Source organism: Dendrobates tinctorius, unplaced genomic scaffold (genome assembly GCF_039654945.1).
Source record: "Dendrobates tinctorius isolate UK_male_01 unplaced genomic scaffold, ASM3965494v1 ptg000158l, whole genome shotgun sequence".
Lineage (NCBI taxonomy): Eukaryota > Metazoa > Chordata > Amphibia > Anura > Dendrobatidae > Dendrobates > Dendrobates tinctorius.
The window spans coordinates 41,042,255-41,052,127 of NW_027361825.1; positions in this window are offsets into that span (position 1 = coordinate 41,042,255).

The window sequence follows — 9,873 nt, forward strand, 5'->3', positions numbered from 1 at the left end:
TTTAGTAACGTTACCTAAGGCAAAGTTCAATATAAGTATAACTCAAAACTAAATTTTCCCTTACGTCCCTCCGGACAGCACCATGGAGGACGTCCTTCCTTGCCCTATAGTGGGACAGGATCAGAGAGAGGTTAAAAGGCCCCTCCCACCTCCACCCTCCAGTGTTTTTCCTGTCCCGGCAGGGGACGGTTGTATGAGAGGTTGCTCTTAGAGCGAAGATAGCCTGTGGACATTTATTGCTTTCCATTCCCCTGGCAGGTGGTCTGTGGCTGATTCCTCTCTGGGAGAGGTCCCTCAGCCGTCATTCGTTGTACCAGACGGGATTGGGGGTCTCAGCCCTCTCTTCCCCGCTGTCAAGTGGACCGTGGCTGACACCTCTTGGAGAAGTTCCTCAGCCAGCCTGCATGATGGGCTCAGGGGGATCGTGCGGCGCGTCCAATCCTTCCCCCTGTCAAGGGGCCCAGGGCCGACACTCCCCGGTGGGGAGTCCCTCTGCCCCAGAGACCAGTCGAGCGGACGTGCTCCTGGGTTGAGCCGCTCCTCCCGGTGGGAGGCTCTCGGCTCGGACGCCGGCCAGCAAAACATGGCTAATTCCGGAAAACATGCAGTGGAGAAGGCCGCCGCGCCTCCGGCAACGTCAGCATAAGGTCGGCGTGCGTTCCACGGCAGAACGCGGAAGTGCAGAACGAGACAGGCAACAGCCTTGTTTCTTGGATCTCGTGGGGCACAGGAAAGGAAATCACTGGCAGTAATACAACATTCCTGACCGAACGCCACTTCCCTCCATGGTAGGCTCTCGGCGTTACCAGCTCCCCCTGTCTTTCTAGCAGGTGTGGAGCCAGCACAGGTGAGTGCACGCTGGAATGTTGTGTTCAGGGCCTGGCCTCTGGGTTAATACTAGCCTCATGCCTTGGTGCCAAAGCTGGGCCTAGAGCCTCATGTGCTGAGATATGCTCCACATATAAGCAGCTAGGCCTTGGACCTCTAGGCTATAGTAAGGCCATTTGTCCAAGCTACATCTCATAATGGGACCTCAGTTAGTTGCAGACCAGGTCTGCACAGAGCCTTATGGCTGGACACATGGTGGAATGCAACACAGGGTCTCCAGGGAGTCTGCTCTCCACCTGAGTCTCATTAATTAGCTCCTTCAGGTGGAGCTGGTCTGACAATTGAGATATACTATTCAGAGCGAAGGTTTATCCGGATCTCTGATTGCTTTCTTGGAGGTAGCTGGGGACCTGGCCTCTTGTTTGGCACCTTCAAGCAGGGCCGTAATCTGTGCATCATATTACATCATAGGGGCATCGTTTTGTCTCTGTGCATCGTATCGCCGCTGAACATCATATCGCTGTGCACGATATATGGCCGCTGTGCACGACATATGGCCGCTGTGCACGACACACGGCCGCTGGGCACGACACACGGCCGCTGGGCACGACACACGGCCGCTGGGCACGATACACGGCCGCTGGGCACGATACACGGCCGCTGGGCACGATACACGGCCGCTGCGCACGATACACGGCCGCTGCGCACGATATACTGCTGCCGTGCACGATATGTTGCCGCCGTGCACCATACGACCGCCGTGCGCCATACTGCCTCTGTGCATCATACGGCCTCTGTGCATCATATTGCATCATTGTGCCTCATATTGCATCATTGTGCCTCATATTGCATCATTGTGCATCATATTGCATCATTGTGCATCATATTGCATCATATTTCATCATTGTGCTTCATATTTCATCATTGTGCTTCATATTGCATCATTTTGTTTCATATTGCATCATATCGCATCATTGTGCTTCATATTGCATCATTGTGCTTCATATTGCATCATTGTGCTTCATATGGCATCATTGTGCTTCATATGGCATCACTGTGCTTCATATAGCATCACTGTGCATCATATTGCATCATTGTGCATCATATAGTATCATTGTGCATCATATAGTATCATTGTGCATCATATAGCATCACTGTGCATCATATTGCATCATTGTGCATCATATTGTATCATTGTGCATCATATTGCATCACTGTGCATCATATTGTATCACTGTGCATCATATTGTATCATTGTGCATCATATTGCATCACTGTGCATCATATTGCATCACTGTGCATCATATTGCATCATTGTGCATCATATTGTATCATTGTGCATCATATTGTATCATTGTGCGTCATATTGTATCATTGTGCGTCATATTGCATCATATTGCATCATTGTGCTTCATATTGCACCAGTGTGCCTCATATTGCATCATTGCGCTTCAGGTTGCATCATTGTGCTTCATAGTACCTCTGTGCATCATATGGCGTCATAGTACTTTGGTACATCATACGTCATCATATGGCTTCATAGTGCCTTTGTACATCATGTGGCTTCATAGTTCCCTTGTGCATCAGACTGCATCAGGGGGCTGCATAGTGCCTCTGTTCACCATGCGGCATCATGGGACCTCTGTGCAGCGTATTCCACTATGTGGCTTCATAGTGCCTTTGTGCTGCAACATAGAGCTCTATAGTGTCTGTGCGTCATACTGCATCATATAGCTTCATAGTCCCTTGGTGCATCATATTGCATCATAAGCCTTCATAGTGGCTCTATGCATCATATTGCTTCATAGCGCCCCATAGTGTCTTGGCACATCATATTGCGTCATGGCGCTTCTGTACAGCATAAGGCTTCTGTGCATCATATGGCGTCATAAGGCTTTGGTACCACTGCGCCTCAGGGGGTCATTTATGGGTCCTAATACCTCTGTGCTTCATAATACCTCGGGTGCTGTGGCTTTGGGCCTCTGGCTTAGACCTTCTGACTTGGGCATTTTTGTGGGCCACACCTTGTATGGTTGGCCTACCACTTCACATTTTGTCTCAGGCCCCAACTCTGGTCTTTGTGTTTCGGGCCTAGACCCAGTTTCGGTTGCTTCATTCTTGGCAGCTGGACTTAGCCAAACGAACAGTTATGCTTGAATTGGCCTAGTAACTTAGCATTTCTTCTATTTGGAACAGAACTCTAAAGTGAGTTACTGTCTTGAGGGCTAAAGGCAGGTCCCTCTCATAGTTAACTTTTAAAGCGAGACATACGTCTTTGGGGTTCATCCTTTAAGTGGACATAGCCTGGGTGCAGAAAATCCCATAAGGTGGGAGGAAACAATTCTTCCGACTCCACATAGAGCAGTCGGACTGGTTTCCTTGATAGAGACCCGTTAGGCAGATTCTTGTCCTATAAATCAGTTGTATTATGTTTACCAGGGGTGGCATCACTACTTTTTGTACCTGGTGGCGGTTCAGCAGCCCTGCATCAGGTGCCAGAGGATCCCATACTCGCTGCTCTTACGGGAGTCAGGGCTCCTAAGGTAAAGAAGCAGTATCCATGACTCTTGCAGTTGAGAACCCATAGCCCATCTGCCTCGCAGTAGTCAATCCCCTCTGCGATGGGAGGAAACCTACTTCCCTCTAGTTAAAGAGTGTGGTTCCTCGCACCATAGCAGTCAGGGGTATAAATATCTCTAAGAAGATTGCCTTTTAGGATATAACATATGAATAAGTTGACACATTTACAGTGTCTGGGCTAATGGCTTGTATAGAAGCACACACACACTTACTCTCCTCAGTTCCAAAGTCCAGACTCCCGTGTCTAACATCAGTAAAACAGGCGTGAGGATCCACATTTCCCTTTCAATGCTTCTAATGAAAAGCCAATGTTGGTAAGTGGCAGGAGAGGTTACCTGCCAGATGGAGTATTTCCTTAGTCTTAAATAATAGCCAACCCTTTCTTGAGGTTTAGACATGTAAAGGATTCAGAGTACACAGGACCTCCTGGATGAGTAGGGTACATACGTCTCAATACTCCGCTATTTTCCATGTACTGTTATTGCTCTGATCTGCCAGCGGAGCAGGGTCTCTGGCCTGCAGGTTTCCTTGTAGTATGGTAAGGTGGTCTCTAGCCAAGATTTAAGCCGAGCCCAGGAGGACCGACGAAGGAACTATCCTGTGTTATAAGCACATACAGCGAATTAACGGTCTGTACAGTCCTCTTTGTATTATGGCTGTGGTTATCACCATACCTTTTGCTGGGCAATAAGGTTTTAATCCTATTTCTGTGACTGCGGTGTTCATAAGTATCTATCACAATAACTGTAATTCACTGCGGTTCATTAGTGGTATTGGGGTGCAACAGGTTGTTCCACTGCAAATCTTGTTGCCACATTCATACTGAAATTGGCCATTATAGACATATATCAGACACTCACTGCGGTGATTACCTTTGTAGATCCCTTTCGATATCTATATTTCTTCTCATCTTATAGATAATGTCTGGATCTAGCCTGGTTCTTACCTAGAACTTTGATCTGGGGGCTTCTGTACCCACCCTGAGACCTTTGCTTTGGTATTCTCCATGGTGCTGTCCGGAGGGACGTAAGGGAAAAAGGGAATTAGACCTACAGGTAATTCTGTTTCCTGTAGTCCCTCAGGACAGCACCCTTAGTTCCCTCCCTTATGTTTGTCTTTAGGCTTGCATGGAATCGATCGGCAGATTGTTCATCCATCAGGTCATCGTGGCTCGAGATGGGGATGGAGCCGCTAAAGGGTCTTACAGACGCGTTTGTAAGGGCGTGTTTAGACCATTTCCATCCATCCTCGGTGGTACTTTGAAAAAACACTGGAGGGTGGAGGTGGGAGGGGCCTTTTAACCTCTCTCTGATCCTGTCCCACTATAGGACAAGGAAGGACGTCCTCCATGGTGCTGTCCTGAGGGACTACAGGAAACAGAATTACCGGTAGGTCTAATTCCCTTTATTAATCTTATACTATCTTACAAATCATTTCTATAGCGAGAAGGGGTTTGGCCCTGTGTGCTATGCTGTGATCTGCGAAAGATAGGAGTACTAGACGACTTCCTATGACTCTTTGAACCTACCATGGGTACAACAGGTTCACTGCTGACTGTGGGCAAGTTTTCTTATTCTTCCACCTGCACAGCGTTAGTGGTTGGCATTAGCAATTCATTGCTTCCAGAACAATTTGGTGTCTCTGGTAAAGACCTTTGTGGGAACACCATCACTGGAACTACCACTGCGTTGTTAACTTGTAGCCAAGAACTAGGGAATTCACCTAGAACAGTGCGAATCTTTGTATTAGTCTTTTCCTTTAACTGAGGATCTTCCTGAGCTCTTTCACGCAATTGTGCTGGACATACTTTCAGATTGTCTCTGGATACGATGGTACACGTTTTTCCGCCGTCTTTTGAGATGGTACACACTTTGCTGGTGTCATTACTAGATGGTTGAATAGTGTAAGACTGAGCCTCCCATTGGTGATCTAACTTGTGGTTTCTTCTCTTTTTCTTAAACACTTGTTCACCTGTTGGTAAGGGGGTTGCCACAGCATGTCTATTAAAGTTCCTTTCCTGTTTTTGCCTAGCTTGAGCAAGACTTTCCTCTACACATTGCTGAACTTTTTGATACTGCAGTTGTTTTTCAGTATTCCAATCCGTGTCCAATTGGCTGGATATGGTTTCAGGAGTTAGGACTCCCATTTCCAGGTCGATGGGGAGTTTACCTGGACGTGCACGCATCAAATAAGCTGGGGCATATCCTGTTGCGCTGGTTGCGATATGGCTGTACATTTCAATCAAATCTGGTAATTTCTAAGGCCATTGGTTCCTTTATTCTAGTGGTAGGATCTGCAATAAATTGATCACCAGATGATTTAGTTTTTCACAAAGACCATTGCCTTGTGGATGGTATGATGTAGTTCTGATCTTTTTACATCCATAAAGGGAGCAAAATTCTTGGAAGACCTCTGCTTCGAAGGCTGGACATCTGTCTGTCAGCACTTGGTCTGGGTAACCATGGGGTCTGCAGAAATATTCTTGGAATGCCTTTGCAGCTATTCTTGCTGTTTGTCTTTCACCGGAACGACCACTAGGAAACGGGAATAGTGATCCACTATTGTTAAGGCATAGGTATACCCTGATTGGCTTGTGGTTAGTTGCACGTGGTCTAGGGCCACCAGTTCCAAAGGTTGTTTAGTGATGATGGGCTTCAAGGGGGCCCTTTGGCAGAATTCTTACTTCTGAGATTACATGGGCCACATTCCCTACACCACTGTTCAAAAGACCATCTCATACCTGTCAAGAAGAATCGGTCGCGGACGACTACTTCCAGCTTTTTCCAACCAAAGTGTCTCGCCTGATTGTGGTAAGCTTCCAAGACCATGGGCACGTCCTTTTTGGGGACCACGATCTGCCATACCAGTTCATGCGTACGTGGGTTAATAGCTCTTTGGATCAACTTGCCTTCATAAAGGAACAGCTTCTTTCTCTCTTTCCACAACTGTTGGACATCTGCAGGCGCATCAGAAGCTGGACACGAATCTGCTTCTCCAAGGAGTTCTTTGACCATACATATAGCCGGGTCACTGCTCTGCGTCTCTGCCCAACCATGCTGAGGTAGTGGATTAAGGGAAACTTCATGAATGGCAATGCCACACCGTTCCGACATACTCACCCGGCCTCTGCTCAAACGCCGTCTCTGCATACTCACCCGGCCATCGCTCCCACGCCGCAGCCCCTTGCCGTCCGACAGCCACGGGGGTCACCTCTGACAGGCACGCGGCCGACGGCGTCTTTGCATGCAATGCGCATGCGCCATAGGCCGTGGCCGCGTCTCCCTTCTGCTTCTTGTGCTCCAGGTATGCCCTGACCCGGAAGCACCCCCTGACCAATGGCAGACCAGAAAGGGGCATATCAGGCCGCTTCCCCCTGAGGGAGGCGCCTGATCGTTGTGTTTCCTAGCACACTGGGCCCCGCTTCTTCGTGTGCTCTCTGCAGTCTCACAGTCCCGTTCTCGTGTGCTCCCTGCAGCAGCCTCGCAGTTCTGCTATCCGTGTTCCCCGCCGTACTCCAGTCCTGCCTCCGGTGTTTCTGTTCCATCCTGCTCCAGTCCTTCCGTTCTACTTCAGTCCTGCCTCCGGTGTTCCTGTTCCATCCTGCTCCAGTCCTTCCGTCCTACTCCAGTCCTGTCTCCGGTGTTCCTGTTCCATGCTGTTCCAGTCCTGCCGTGCTACTCCAGTCCTGCCTCTGGTGTTCCTGTTCCATCCTGCTCCAGTCCTTCCGTCCTACTCCAGTCCTGCCTCCGGTGCTCCTGTTCCATCCTGCTCCAGTCCTTCCATCCTACTCCAGTCCTGCCTCCGGTGTTCCTATTCCATCCTGCTCCAGTCCTCCCGTCCTACTCCAGTCCTGCCTCTGGTGCTCCATCCTGCTCCAGTCCTTCCATCCTCCTCTTATCCTGTCTCCTGTGTTCCTACACTTCAGTCCCTCCACATTCCAGTCTACTGTCTTACTCCACTCCTGTCTCCTGTGTTCCAGCTCTGTTCTGTCATCTACACTTCAGTCCCACACTCCTACTCCAGTCTATCCTGAGTCGCCCCTCTCTGTACCGGCTACCATGGTACTCAAACCCCTGGGCCTGCTCCTAACGGTCCCTGCATAGTGATCGGTCCCACTTGGCCGCTCGCCCGGGGCCCCTTGGTGTCACGGTCCAGAGGGTCCACTCCTGGAAATTCCAGCTCCAGACCAGCCATGCTAACAGTACAATCAGGACATGGACTCCGTCGGTACTACTGCTGCTACCCAGAAAGAGTTACTTTTCCTGCGGGAGAATCAGGGACGCATTATGTCTGTCATGAAGTCTATGGACACCCGTTTGTCGGCCCTGCAGGTGGCCGATCCTGGAACTGCCAATCTACTGGCCAGTCTTCAACAGGAGCTGTGCCAGCAACAAGATATTCAAGCCCATATTTTGTCTTACATGGCCTCCTTTGATAGCCGCTTGTCGGTCCTCCAGTCTGCCGCCACAACTCCGACTACTCCCTCCGCTCCTATAGCTCTCCCGACGCCCTGCCTCGCTAAACTGCCTCGCTTCACTGGGGATCCCAAGCTCTGCAGGGGGTTCTTAAATCAGTGTAGCCTTCACTTTGAATGGTTGCCGCAGCAATATCCCTCTGACCGGGCCAAAGTAGTCTTTATTATGTCCCATCTGGAGGGAGAGGCCATGTCCTGGTTGAATCCTCTCAAGTCTTCCGGTTTTCTTGGATACTTTTCACATGGTCTTCAATGAGCCGGGTCGGTTAGCCGCTCTCACCCAGTCACTCTTTAACCTACATCAGGGTTCTCTCACGGTCGGACAGTATGCTATCCGCTTTCGTACTATCTCCTCCGAGCTCGGCTGGAATAACACGGCTTTGGTAGGGGTGTTCTGGCGCGGTCTTTCAGGCAGAATAAAAGATGAACTCGCAGACCTTAGAGGACCTTATCTCACTGGCTACCCGCATTGACCTACGCTTCCAGGAGTGCGCACGGGAGTCAGCAAGAGACAGGAGGTCCACCAGGACAGCTCCCCTTCTCACCCGTTCTGCCAGCCCTCGTTCGGCTGGGTCCCCTTCTTCCTCCTCGGCTAAGTCCATGCAGATAGACCGCCTCAAGTTTGCTGAGTTGCGTCAGCAAGAGAGGCGGGCACAAGGTCTGTGCCTTTATTGCGGCGGTTCATCACACTATATCCGCACCTGTCCTAAGAGACAGGGAAACTCCTCCGCCTAGGTCAGGTAAGAGAGGCCTCGATAGGTGATGATGATCCCTCTCAACCCCTTACTATATCTGTTCTTTTGCTTTCAGGGGAGAGACGCGGGTCCAAGGTGGCCTACGTGGATTCGGGCTCGGTAGGTAACTTAATTCGGCCTGAAGAAGTGGACAAATACCAAATTCCCATGGTTGCTCTATCTAACCCTCTCCAGATTGCCACGGTGGATGGCAAACCGCTACAGGTGACCGTCACCTTGGTCACTGAAGAAGTGGACTTGCAAGTCGGTGCCTTACATCGAGAGAAGATAGCCTTTTGCATTTTGCCTAAGCTCTCCCACGCCATTCTACTCGGTCTCCCATGGTTAATGACTCATCAGCCTGTTCTCGACTGGTCTTCTGGGGAGATACTCCGCTGGGGGCACCCGCGCCAAGCTCGCTGTCTGACTCCTGTCCGCCTGGCGGCCGCTTCTCGACCACCCCCAGACCTTCCGGGTCTCCCCCCAGCCTACAGTTCCTACGCCGATGTCTTTGATAAGAAGGAAGCGTAGGTCCTTCCTCCACATAGGCCTTTTGACTGCCCAATTGAACTTTTTCCCGGTTCAAATCCCCCAAGGGGCAGAATTTACCCCCTGTCTCCCGCTGAGACCACAGCCATGTCCGAATACATCTGGGAGAACCTCGCCAAAGGCTTTATATGGAAATCCTCGTCACCCGCGGGAGCCGGATTTTTCTTCATCAAAAAGAAGGACGGAACTCTACGGCCGTGCATTGACTATAGGGGCTTGAATGAGATTACCATCAAGAACAGGTACCCTCTTCCACTCATCCCGGAGTTGTTTGACAGTCTCAGAGGGGCTCGGGTCTTCTCCAAGCTGGACCTCAGAGGAGCCTATAATCTGGTCCGTATCCGCGCTGGAGACGAGTGGAAGACGGCTTTCAACACTCGAGATGGCCATTACGAGTACCTGGTCATGCCCTTTGGTCTCTGCAATGCTCCTGCGCTGTTTCAAGAGTTCGTCAACGAGATCTTCCGGGACCTCTTGTACTCCTGTGTGGTCGTGTACTTGGATGACATTCTCGTCTTCTCGCCGGACCTCTCGTCCCATAGAAAGAGTGTCCGCTTGGTGTTACAGCGTCTTCGGGAGAACCGCCTGTATGCGAAGATAGAGAAATGTCTCTTCGAACAGACCTCTCTGCCGTTTCTGGGATACATTATCTCTGACGCTGGACTGAGGATGGACCCCGATAAGTTGTCTGCCATTCTCAAATGGCCT